Source organism: Corvus brachyrhynchos, unplaced genomic scaffold, assembly GCF_000691975.1.
Source record: "Corvus brachyrhynchos isolate BGI_N302 unplaced genomic scaffold, ASM69197v1 scaffold80, whole genome shotgun sequence".
Classification (NCBI taxonomy): Eukaryota; Metazoa; Chordata; class Aves; order Passeriformes; family Corvidae; genus Corvus; species Corvus brachyrhynchos.
The window spans coordinates 6,143,086-6,157,305 of NW_008236769.1; positions in this window are offsets into that span (position 1 = coordinate 6,143,086).

Sequence of the window (14,220 nt, forward strand, 5' to 3'; positions counted from 1 at the left end):
TTCCCTGACAGTATTAAGTCTGTAACACAGAAATCCTCACATTCTCCAGATGGTAGCATAAATTTTCAGGTCAAGTGATATTAAAAATAGATGATAGCCCAGACCTCATGAGTCTCTACAGAAAGACTAAACAGTCACAATAGGGAATATCATTGTTTTGGTTTTCTTTATGAGGTTTTATGTACTCAGCTGTTTCTTCAACGTGCTCTCAGTGCAGAGAGACCCTGATCACTCTGAATTCCAGTTCCACCTCACTTCCTACCCTTTATACTTTCTAAGCCCCGTGCCACACAAGTCAAGGGAAATATATCCACACAGCTGCACCATCAGCCCCTAATGTGCTCTGCACCGCAGATACTCCTGCCCTGCACTTCAGAGTATTTATAACCGCAAATTAGTTCTTGAATAACCTGCTCTTACAGCTCCTTTGGAGGAACACAGTCCACTCCAGGGCATTTTTTCTTTTTGATTAATGAATAGGACCTCTCTAAAAAGTCTGCTGAAAATAAGCTCTTTTAAGCACAGGAAGTTATGAAAATGCATCATAATAAAATACATCTTTGAGTAATCGTATTTTGTAGGCAGACGGTAGCTGCCAGCTAAGGGGTTGAGCTTGTCTCAGAGGGTTTCCTAGCATGTCTATGAGGGACTAATAAAAAACAAGGTAGCTTCAGGGTGGCACAGAACCCCACCAGCTATTTCTTCTTTTATGTCTGGTTCTGCTTGGGCCAGATCTTAAATAGATGTTTCTTGCATGGCCATGGGCATTTGTGGTTCAGAAAAACAGCTTTTCAACCATGAAAGCTGCTTTTCACACCCAAGTGGAACTGGCAAATAGCCAAACCATCTGCATGGTTCGTATTTACACAGTAATAATACTTTGGGGAGGAAAAGAAGCTCAGTGGCTTATCAGTTTCCTTTGACCTGTGTGGCTAGTACTTTGACATTTTCTTGTCAATCCACATTTGTGGCTTTTTATTTTTTCTTCAAAAGACAAAGGATAATGAAGATAATAATTCTTCCCTAATGTCCCCTTGCAGTGGGATGGATATGTCTTTCATAGGTCAACCGACCCACCCAACTAGTTAGGGCCATTCCAGGAGAAAAACACTGCTGGGCAAAACACCGAAGTGTGCTCAGGAATTGCGGTGAGGAGCTGCTGTTACAAAATAGAGACAGGTTACAGCTACCATAGCAGTTTTAGCCCAGCAGGAGCAAATCTGGTGGGCAAAAGAATCAGTGCTTACGACCTGACACCCATTTCAGGGTGTTTCAGGTTCTAATTTCAGGGGTTTCCTTCAGCTTCAGTAAAGGCTCTGACCCCTGGAACAAAATCCTGTGAGCAGTTAGAGGTTTGATAGAGGTCTCAGGGTTTAATTTCACCTGAAAGGAATTCAGTTTGTGTGCCCTGAGTTTGCTCCACAATGTGACTCGCGTGGTAAGTGGGGCCAGGCTGTTAGATGAGTCTCTTAAAAGAAAATTCTCCTGATCTAAACCATAACATTAATATAAGCATAGCCAGCATGTAACAGAACTGAAGCAGAGTTCCCTCCTGAGATACTGCTTTTCAATTTCGATATTCTACGCATAAATTTTAAAATCTCCATTCTGCAACTAGGGGTGCATGACTGAGAAGACATGCCTTCAAACACCACAGAGCATCCAAATTTGCTCAGCAAGGGCAAATCTGCTCCATGAGAGCAGGGTACAGCTCTGAGCAAAGGTGTGGCCTACACACTGTGGCTCCCCAGGCACGCTGTATAATTCCATATCCATGAGTCACAGAGTAATACCAAAATGCTCGCAGGAATTTATGCTGTGCTCCCATTTATGCTGTGCTGTACAGGAAGAGCTGCAGCTCTGCAGAAAGCAGTTCAGGGATTTTCAGTATATGTTCTGTAAGTTATGACCAGACAACACCATGTTGCCTCTGCTGAATTGCCTTAAATTTCCCTCAATTTAAAGCTATTCGAGTTGGTATTTTCCCTTAATTGCTTTGTGCAAGGGAGCTCTTCCTTACTGTGGGTTGTCCCTAATCAGTGAAGTTCTCAGTTGTAGGGGCCTGCTCTGAAGCTCATGGTTTTGATTGCTTCATTTGTACCTCCCCTTGGTTCCTGTTATGTGTTGCCCAGAGCGGCACAGCAGCCCTTTGTACCAGGATGCAGTTATCCATTGAAATCTGTGCTCTGTTCCTCTGTTTACACTTCCCCATGTTTGCTTGCTTTCCAAACTGCTACCAGACATCAGGTTGCTGGTTTTAAGTGTCTGTCAACAGTCATCACCAAATCCTTTCCCTGATCAGTGTTTTGCAGGCTGTGACTGGGGAACATACTTTCTACTGTTTATGTCAACACTCCTCTTGTTATTTACTGTTTATTTAACAGCCTAGTAATCTCCTCTATCCGTGCCTGCCTTTCATTCCAGATTTGATTCATCTTCTTCTCAAGGGTAGAAGCAGCCCTTCCTGTCTCATAGCTTTCTTGTATGCCCACTAGTTCTTCTGTTCTTCATTTTAGGACATACAGTGTAGGCTTAACATTAAAATTCAGTGTCAGTAAATATTATACAAATAACCTTCATCTTATCAATGCTGTTTTCAACAACCCTCCAGAGTGGAATATTTCTATGCCTGCTGGTACTACTTTTGCTGTGCAATCAAATGTATGAAATCACCTTCGGCATATTTAGAGCTTTGTTATCTCTTGCTCTTAAGTAACGGGATTAGCAAAGGAAAATAGCTTCAGGTGAGATCTATACAGGGCTAGAGAAAAGGCATCTGAGAAAAAAGGGTTTAATTTGTGTGGAGCTGGGGAAATACAAGGTTTGATGAGATGTCAGGAGGCTTCAAGACACACCTAAAGTTGCTCATTACATCTGCTTCCAGTTCTTTAGTAATTAAATTTTGCATGGATTAACAGTTTGGGACCAATTTGAATGTCCTTCAGTAAATACAAGAACTGTTCACAAGGGGACAATATTTCCTCTGTGAGAGAAAACTGTTTGTGGGAGGCAGGTGGAAAATTGTAACAGACATTTATCTAGCATAGTATGTATGTGTCTTGGTCATCTTACTTGTTACGTGGAAAGTAATAAATTAGAATTGATCACATGGTAAATGAACGATCCTAAATTTTTTCTGTTGGACTTTTTCCTTAATGAAATCAGAAGTTTAGTGCATGCCTTAGAAGCTGGAGGAGAAATTGGACTAAAGGAGGAAGAAAAATGCACATATTCAGCTTAGGATGGACCTTAAATATGAATAGTGCCCAGTTTTGAAAATGGACTCCTTGATCAGTATTAAACTCAATATTTAGAAAAACATCATTTCTCTATTAACCAGGCCTTATGATTTTGTGATCTTCAGTTACATAATTTTGTTGCATAGAAACAGAATTTTGTTTTGCAAAGGGGTTTGACATTCAGCTGTGTATTAAACTGGCACAAAACCTGGAGCATTAACATTTTCTAGAAACCAGGCTTCCCAAATGTCTTCTAGTTTTGGATTGATGGTTCTTCACTTGACAGAATGGAAACATTTAATTTTGTTATGGTTTGTGTGGGCAGGATTTTGATCATATATTATACAAGTATGAGGTAAACTAAGAAAAAATAAATGAAAAGTTATGTCAGAATAAAATTGGAAATATTAAATTGTGAATATAGCCTCAAGGCATATTTTGAAATTGTCAAAAGTACTGTTCTCTTTCTCGGAATGAAATTCCAGCAAAACAAACTGTTTCTGTCAAAATTGTATATTACATACACAGGATTTGCAGCAGTTTTTGCTAATAAACTTTGCAAATTTTAAATAACTTTATTTTTTACTGAACATTAGGCAAAGAAGAATGGTCTAGTTTTTGAGACAGACCCTAAACACAACACCCTCCATTGCCTCCCTTGCATAATTATTTCTTCTGATTGTGTTAGTATCCAAATTTAAAAAATGACCAAGTTGTTTTTCCCTGTGCTTGACAATTCCATAAAACAGACTGGGTAAGATAAAGACATATAAAAAGAAATATTTTGGTTAGGAAGGCAGGAGAAACGTTATTGTTTGTGTTTTTTAATATCCACCTGAGCCTTTTCCTATTTGTTTATGTGTATCTCACTTGTCATTATTGATGTCACCTGCCACTTTCATACCCTATCCAAGCTCATTTCCAGTCACCTAAAGATGGCCAGATTTTTCTTCTGACTTCACTAAGACCTACAAGGTTACAATATTCAGGCTGCTTAAATGTAAGCCTAAATACAGATATGAAGGTTTGTCTTTAAGCTACACAGACTGCAACAAGGGGAAACACAGAAGTCATGTAGAGTTTAGGAAGTACTTGCTGACTCTGACAGGTACAGGCCCACGGAGGGCTTATGCCTTATGGCATGTTCCCAGTCAAGTCAGATGAAGTTCAAGAATGCTTTGAAAAATAGTAAAGGGTGAAAATAGTTGTATAAAAAGACAACATCTTTTCCCACTGGAATTGATTTTAATTGTTTAGTAAATAATAAATGCAAGAGCTCAAACAGCTAGGAAAATTACAACAATCCAAAACCTTCATAATAAATTCTGAAGACCCTGGGGCCAAAGGATGACAGCAAAACAGCAAAAGCCAAAAAAAAAAACTCCTACGCAGCTCCTTCAGAGCACACCATGTATGTTGCACTGTTTTGAAAAGGCATATCTGAAACCTGCTTTTCTTAAGAGAGACTGTGCTTTAGCTTGGAAACATCTCCACATGGAACTTCATTAGTCTAGTCCACCCTGGTTCCTCAATGACTTTTGAGGATGTGGGATTGAACAGAAAGATTTAAGAGACTCCAGAGTGCAAACATCAGTTGTGGAATAGGACAGGACAAGATTAGGCACACTCACAACACCTGAAATATAACTGTGCGCTAGGGAGTGACAAATCATTTAAAAGGTCACTACCTATTAAATACATCTGCACATTCTCAGCCTTCCTTAACCTTTTAAAAGCCTGGGCTGCCATACTGAGGCAGCTATGAAGCATGTACACTTCCCTTTAATGACACTGAACCATAGGACATGTATTATTCCACATGCACATGACCTAAGTACTTACATATATTTAAAAATGGAAAGGAAAGGAAAGGAAAGGAAAGGAAAGGAAAGGAAAGGAAAGGAAAGGAAAGGAAAGGAAAGGAAAGGAAAGGAAAGGAAAGGAAAGGAAAGGAAAGGAGAAAATAAGAGAAGTCTGTGGTACAAGCAAATACCACCTAAATATATTCACAGAAAACATTTTCATCTGCTATATGTTTTGATACGATAGTCTATATTTTGACTCCAGAGTGTGATGACTGTATAACATTTCACATGAATTTCATTTTTTCCTGTCAAGGTACATTATTTTAAGGGTGACAATAACTTGGCTTCAAATGAGGTGAAACCATCACAATGATAAATGAGTTTCTTGAGGAGGGCGGTTATATCCTGGGAATACACTTTGAAAGACCACACACCTCTGCTTAACTAAGCTTGTGAGCTTTACAACACCTTACAAATACTCATTCTAATGCACATGGCAGTGTAGAGACCTGAGCACTTGACTTTTGAAAATACAGTGTATGTTGCATGAGGAGATTAGTCTTGGTTTATACACTGGCCTTTTGTGCAAGTCGGCTCTTTAACAGCTGAACACTCCCTTTGGTCCCTTACTTGTTGTATGGGTACTTTTAAAATATTTTAATTCTTTTTCTTTTTTGTGTCAGATTCAAAAAACACAGGTCAGCTTTTGACATGAAACTTTTAGCTGCAGTCGTCAGGGACCATCTCATTTAACTGCTGTGTAGTTCATGTTGCAATACAGGGGAAAAGAAGTCATGCCAAATAGTATCAAATTTTTAGAAGGATTTCAAGACATCACTTTAATACTTAATGACACAAGCTGCTGAACTGCTTGGGTTCTGTGATTATCTTGCTAAGACATTCTCATATCGCTCCCCTGATATTGTATGTGACCTAACTGAAACATGGAGGAAGAAGTCCTGGCATAACCCCTGGATGTACAGGAACACCGCTGCCATCCACCGTGGAAAATATGCACCATGCTGCAAGATTTACTTCTACTCTCTCAGAGCTTTTTTTTAATTGTCGAAGTAATGGCTCGGTAAATCTTTGAGAGTTGCATCAAAAAATACCTGTGTGATGCTTTACTCCATTATATGTTTCACACGATGACTTTAAGTAAACTAATGGCACAGTTAAAGATAGCATTTTTTCTTAGCATTCATTTTCTTCAGGAGATGCCTGAAGGACAAACAGATTTCATTTTTCTTATGATTAAATACTGAAAGGATGGTAGAACTGGTATGTTTGGTTATGTACTTTCTCTAGTAGTGTTCTGGACAGAAATTCTAAATTAAGCAACAGATTTGACTGAGATACCCAAATCCCTATTCCTAGAGCACAACCTCTGATAAATACATTTTTCTTGTTCACTTAGTCTCCCTCTATATTCATGCCTTAGGAGGATGCTTTCAGGGCTAAACTGACCTAAATATAATGCAAAAGGAACCCAACTGTCAGGAGCAGTTTTTCTGAGAAACTCAGTCTTCTGAGCTGCTCAAAAACTTTTTAAAGTATTAACGACAGTGGAGTCTGAGAGCCTCCCAGGTTCCCATTTCTCTGTGGTGAATAACTAGGTTAGACCAGTGCTGATGCATCGGAGCTGTGTAAGCCCAGGGAACTCATCTGCTTGAGCAGTTGGGACCCTGGATGCAATGGGAACTGCTGTGGCACTCTGACTCTTGTGCAGTAGAGCTGCAAAGCCTATCCAGGGACATTAGGAGTCAACCAGGATCTGGAGGCAGTAGAATCATTGGAGATTTTTCTCTGTGTGGTCCCAAACCCCCCTTACCCTGGCCAGTAGCAAACTGGTCATATTTGGAATCAGGGTTTCCACTGCCAGGAAAGCTTTGAAGTTAAGGAGGAAAAGTTTTCACAGTGGGACATCTCCCTTCTGAATTGCAGCATGTCAACACTTTCAGAAGTGAATGCAAACCCTCTCCTCTCTGCAGGTCGTCTCAAACCCTCCCCATACCTTTTGACAAATATTTAGAAAATGTTTGAAAGAAGGGAAAGGAAAAGAAACAGATCTCATACAAAACCTTGGCTTGAAAGAAATCATCTTCACGTGTGTCTCTCCTCTTTTATTGTTCCTTTCTGGCACTGACATCAGATTTGGAGTGCTCCGGGGAAGACTCGAGGGGCCCTGGCTAAGCATGCCTGGCGGTGCAGCCTTCCCAGACTTCCTGACCCCTCAGTTGCGGGAGCAGGGCCCCCTGTGTGCTCCTGGCTGGAAGCCTCTGAGTCGGTGGCAGCAGCACCTGCCACTGCTCCCACTGGGACAGGTTTGCTGGGCGAGTGGTAGAGCCCTGTGTGCTTGCAGGAGACAGGAGACACTTTGAGACAGCCAGAAGTGGGAAATCAGACTTAGCCCAAACACTCACTTCTCCTTGGACACAACCTATATATATTAAAAAATATAAAAGTCTACATGAACTTTCTTTGTTGTTTGTTTATGAAGGATGGGGCCTGCCCATGGGGACTTCTGCCAGATAAAACACAGGCAGGTGCTGTGCAAACTTCCCACCGCAGCTCAGCCAGTGCCCCTTAGTCCAGGCTGGTTGTGGTCTCAGGGCCCTCGTGATGGACGGAGTGGTGTTTTTATGAAGTGCTTGATGGCGGCTGCCGCCTGTTCCCACTTGCTGTACGCCAGGAGAGCAGAACACTGAGCCATTCTGCCCCAAGTGCCTGCACTAACACCCATCAATTAGCACCTGCTTTTCAGGGCGGCCTCTCCCACTGCCCAAACGTACCCACGCAAGTGCTCCTGGCTGCTCACACCTGCCGAGGCGAGCCCTGCGTGCCACACACAGGCAGTGGGTGAAGCTAGGTCGAAAGCTGATTGTAAATCAAGCCCTTATTTTACCTAGTTTCATCCCACTCGCTGAATAACAACTTTTGCATTGGCATGAGAACTGGGCTGATGGCCGCCAATATTTGGACTGAAAGTGGTATTCATAAAGCTGAGCTCCTGGCTGGGAAAGACGGCTCAGCATTGCAGCCGGCTGCTGCAAGGGGAATGCTGCCTCCTGCCAGGGTGTGCTGGGCTCAAACAAGAGCTGCAATCCAGAGCTGCTCTGCAACTATTTGCTTTTGGAGTGTCGGGGTTTTTTTTGTGAAAATGTGACAGGTGGGTTTTTTTTAGAGATCTGCCACCAATACTGACTGGAAAATATCCACGTTTTCAGGACGAGGACTTTTCCAGGAGTTAGCTCTGAGCTTTTTTGTAACAGCGAGTCCCCAGGTGCAGCTGTGCCTGGAGCGCTGATTCCTGATGACAGTGGTGTGAAAGGCTGTTTCTGCAGGGTTTTCTGAGCCTGTGATAGTCTTCTGAAAAGCCTGAATTTCTTGGCACCCCTCTGCTGAGGTGGAGTCCAAGCTGGTATAGCTCTTGCAGAATCAGACCCAGAGGCTTCTATGCCTTTGACTTCAAAGCATTACAGCATCTGTTCAGCTAGTTCATCCAAAAGAAATGCAGTTTGTGTGCTCTGAGATACTCCACAATGTGAATCAAAGTGCAGTTAAGTGGGCACCACCAAAAGATTGCCTTGAGAAATGTTCATTCCTGACCTGAACTAAACCACCCTTTGAAACATCTCTAAGGCTATTAGGAAGATTATCTTTCTATATTTAGACCATGTTGAGTACCCCATCTGTGCCTCAGTTTGGCCTTTTCGGGCTTTGAACACCTTAGACTTTCCACTGTAGCCTAAAAATTCTAAAATATGTATGATGTGCCCTTTATCCAGCGTCAGTGGCAGTGCCTCCTTTGCTGTCCTTCTTCAGTGGAATGACTTTGCTGCTCTATCCTTCTTCCCTTTTTTTTTTCTGATGTACATCCATTTCTGCCCTTTCATATTTTCCTTATTTCACCCTTTCTCACCCCTTTTTTTCCTTGTTCTTCCTGATCTTCAATCTAATCTTTTGTTTAGGACTGACCTTTCTAAGTAAAGAATTTATACATGCCCAATATAAGTAATCTTAATACTAACTTCCTACTACTCATCATAGCTGCTTTTTGATATGCTGATTTTTTTTTTACCTTATGCTGAAATAATTGATTTTTGGACAGACTTGTAATTTCATTTGCTTATTTATTTATTTATTTATGTACTTTGACTGTTTATAAATGTAAAATACTATGCTGGCAGTAACATACCTGAAACTAACTTTGCAAGTGTAGTTCAAGAGAAGGATTGGAAATATTGAGGGAAGACACTAACTTGCAACTGGTCAGGAAATAGGTTTTTTTTCTCTTTGGGGAGAGTTAAAAACAATAAGGCTTTTTAATCATCTAAGTATTTCTTTGGTTATGTTGGAAAAAAAATCTCCTGAAAAGAAAATGTTAGCGTTTATAGGCATTATTTTCATAAAGAACTTCCTCAGTAATTTTGTCAGAATGAATGCTATTCATGGAGTTTTACACTTCATCAAAAAGCACCTTTCCATTAAAACCTCTGATGGAAATTCTTGACCAGCTTGAGTCAAAAAGTTCATCCTTTTTTAACACAGCTGCCAATGTACTTCTTGGTCATTGTGATTTTACAATTTGGTCATTAGATGGTGCTCAAGAGATTAAATTCATGCTTTAGATTGTTTTTCCAGTTTTTGTTTTAAGAAGCTGTAGACGCAGATTCTGTTTCTTTCTTCAGAAAACATATGTAATGTGTATCTCTGCACTAAGCAGTGGAAGATTTACTCATCGTTTTGGTGGTATCGAAGCCTTTACTGATTAGCTAGTGTGATGGAGAGCAGATACTGAGAACTACTACACTGTTAGACCCAAAATGAAAATATAGTCACTTTTTGGCTATGTCAATTAATCAATAAAATTGTCATATTAAAATTAGGGGGCTTTTGAAAAAGATCTAACAAGTGCTTCTGTCATGGTGTGAGACACATCTGAAGCTTGCTTCTTTTGGTTAAAAGCATTTAAAGAAATTCAATAAACAGGGCTTATAAAAATATTTCTGCTCTCTATAATGCGTACAAATTTTTTTAATGATGAAAAAGTTTTCACTGTGAACCAATCATTTCCATGATGATTTTATTAGGATAAAGGCCAGAAAAAAAAAAGTTATTTTTTAAAATTTACCATGTTTCTAATTAACACTCCAAAGTGAATACACCATGAAGATTGGTCCCTTCACATCATGTAACTAAGTACTGCTGTGTGGTTTTAATTACTATAAATATGTGAGGGATGGTTGTTTTCACAGCCTTTTCTCTCAGTTCTGCTCATAGCCACGTTATAGTGTGCTGCATGCAGACTTTTGATCTTGTTATGTCTCTGCTTTGAGCTGCAGATTCCCAAAGTGGGAGTGCACCATCTGCCACACAGACTCTGAAGGACAAGGTAATACAGATGGAGAGTGCTGGAGTGGTACCACAAGGAACTATGCGACCTCAAAAGGTATTGACTTGGAGATACGAAGCAGGGAAATATATCCTGCTCACTTTTTCCTCACATCTTTATTAAGCCATTGTTGCAAAAAAAGACATTTTTTCCACAGTATACTTTATCATTGTTATGTTCTGAATGGCGTCTATGAGGAGAAAAGTCAAATGAACCTGTTATTTTTTTCCCTTCTTCTGTGCCTGTGAAGCGTGAACTCTAGGCTGTGCATTTGAGGAGTACAATTTAGAAAACAGCCGTATATGCATTTGTTTGCCATGCAATTTGGTTGGTTTTGTTGAAAGTGTCAGATTTTCCACTGATATACCAGCAGAGATTTAATATTTATCCAGGATTCTCACACAATAAACATTTTAGCATTTGACATTACCACTATTTTCCCAGGTTTAAAAAAAAAAAAAATTATTTTATTTTGCTTTTGCCTGTTGCATATTATAAACCTAAAATAATGTTGGTAACAAAATACCAATGATGTAGTTGCCATGAAAAGATGTTGAGAAAATATTGCCTATAGCCTTTTGTTCAATCAAAATCCATAAAAGATCAAAAAATTATGGGTATAAGGACCTTTCATGGCATTAAACAAAGACTAGAAGGTAATTAGCACCTGATATGAGGATATTTTTCCCTGCTGACCACCTCAATTTGCTGGCAGAAAATATTAAGTCTTGAATGCATTTTCATGTTAGCTGTTGAACATAAAGCTACACAGATAAAACCTCAAAATTATTCTTAAGGAAGAGTAGTAGTCATATGTACTGATTAGGTGGAAGATATAGCTAACATCTTAATGGAAAATATTCCATACTGAAACTTATCCTGAAACCATATGGAGATTCCCAGTTAGTGCCTTCAGTAATTTGGCTTTGCTCTGTGATGGTGGTTGTAAATTTAATGTCATAGAGATCAAAAACTACATAGCTTGCATTTTTATTATGCTGTTTAGTCCCACTTTATCCATTAATTTCTAGGTAAAAATCAGTGGGATAATGTTTCTTTAACAGGCAAGTAGAACTAAGATCATGCTTGGGAGGGGAGGGATAAAGGTCTGAAAGGCATTTGTCAATGTCTGTATCATGTCAATTCACATGGTATACATCAGTTACAATGGAAAACTTTTCCAAAAAAGAACACTGAAATATTTCCCAAATACATCTAGATTCTCAGCTAATTTTATTTCCTTCTGGAGACTGATTATGAGAATAAATTTAATTTTCTGCATTATTCTAGATGAAACTAACTTGGTGTTCAGTTTCTAGTGTTGTTGGGGCTTGGTCCATTACTGGACTTGAAACTTAGGAAAAAAACCTAAAAAAACCTGTTCATGGTTCCTGACTGTGGTTGTTTAAGCTATGGCAAAGGGAAGCAGATGTATTGCATATTAGCTAGAACATGCAGCTTCTCTTCGTGTTCCAAATCAGCTAGTGTGAATAACTGCAACCAAGCCTGGCAGTGACAAATATAACAGTTAGATTGACTTGTCCTCTCTTGGAAATGATGATGAACATTTCTCAGCAAGTTAAATGTGAAATTCTTTTTCATCCTGATAAGCACACATTTCCAGCTACTGGGGATTTGTCATCCAGAGGTGTATGTCAATGCTGACATTTGAAGATTTCACAGCTGCATTAACTGAGAATAAAATATGTAATTGAGTGCAGAAGACATGTTTGGCACCTAAAATCATTTTCTCTCATACCCTTTCCCATTAGTCTCCTTAAGTATTAAAGACCAAAAGGTTCAATGAGAATCTATGTGGGAACTCTACAGATGAAGACACTTGTAGGGGAAGATGTGTAATTCATCTTACAGATGTTTTGGGGAAAGGAAGGACTGCTCACTAAGGGGCCTGTCCTGGTGCATCAGTCACTCCTGTTGCAACATGTGAGAATGCCAGAAAAACCTTATGGGTCACTATTAAATAATAAAGGGAAAGGAGGAATTCTGGACTCAGTGTTCACCCACAGCCTGTGTTCACCCTCTCCAAGTTCAGCCCCTTAGCTGAAGTATCCATTTCCCCAGTGCTGCCCATGCAGTTCAAAGGAACAGTTACCTCCAGGTGGCAGTTCAAAGGACAGAGAAGTCTTCACCCAAATTAACACAAAACAAATAAGTGCTTCTGTTTAATCATGGTGCAAGATGGTTGTTGTTGAAAACAATCACTTAAGGCCAAAACCTATTGTCTACAATCCATTATACCAAGTATAATTTATTAAATTAAAGGCTTAGGGAAAGGGCTGTGTTTGATAAATCTAAGTGAAAGACCACAGCTCCAAAATACACAAGAATAACAAATTGCTCAAAAATATTAAAGACCAGGCTGTTTATTTGTTTGTTTGTTATTTTTGTAACCTTCACAAAAAAATTAAAGCAAAAGTTCAGGGTAATGGAGAAGTCAATGAGAGTTTTACCATAGTTGTTATTGTTGAAAGAGTGAGAAATATTTTTGTTGTCAGGTATGGAAGTACCAGAATGTGTCAACAAACATTAAAGCTGTTGCCCTCTTTTTTTTTTGTTTGTTTTGTTTTGTTTTGTTTTGTTTTTAAAGGTGAGAAAGGCACAGAATAATTTGAGAAAGTCAAATTACATAAATCGCCAGGAACCAGCAACTCTATTTTGAGGATTTTGGATGAAATGTAGTGCCAAGGAAAAGAAATAGTGGTGAGAACTTGCAATAAATAATTGAAAGTTTTTTGGTAGTCTAGAAAGATAAAAAGTTGAGTAAATATAAAATAATGCTAAGGGGAATTTTGGAAAGTACAGACTGAATGCCTTACTGATGTGTATGTAGTATATAGATGTTTTAAGATCAAGGTCATGCCAAGACAAATCCTGCCTTGAAAGCTTTTACATTTTTCACATCATAAGAGAACAATATTAGGTTCCACTTCCATAAAAATATTCCCATTCTTACTTGCTGACATACACTTCATGAACTCTCTTGTGGTTCATATTCCTCCATTACTGTAAAATACACACAGGCAAGAATGACCTCTCCTAGATGGAAAAGTTACTGACGTGGGCGTCTAGCACACAACACAACCCACACCCAGTGACCATTGGAAAAGAGAGTGCTGTCCGTTCCACAGCTATCTACAATGTTTTCAAGTTAAAACACTTCCAGGCTTGGATCCTCTTTAACAAATGATAACTTAGAAGCAGTAAATTACTCACATTATTTCTCAGTAGACTATAACCAAATGTGTGTTCAGAGTAACCCAACCCAAGTGAACTACCCTTAAAAATGCAAGCCAAGCTGATCTAAATGCTGGGGGTTTGGAACGGATGAAAGAAGGTTGTGAAAATACGATCCTTTCAAGGGAAACAAGACAATCAAAATGCACCCTGCCAATCAAAATACCCTGTCCTGATCCAAAACAAATTAAAGACAACACCCAAATGAGCACTGTACATTAAACTTGCATAGCTCCATCAAGATGTATTGTCTTAAATCCTTGTTCACATCCAGTCAGGGCAAGACTGGCAGCACAGATTTCTGGGTTAATCCTGAAAGAATGAAAAATCCTTAATTTGAACTGGCATTAAGGATTGGCCCTGAAAAATGCTTCTCTGTGGCATGTTGGAAATGGGACAAGAAAACAATAGTTAGAAAGAATGGAAAAAGAGCAGAAGGATCACTTTCAGCTTTAGTTAACGCCAGTACTTGTGCTTGAGGCACGAGCTCTGGCATGCCCCAGGTCAGAGAGAGTCCAACTGCGTT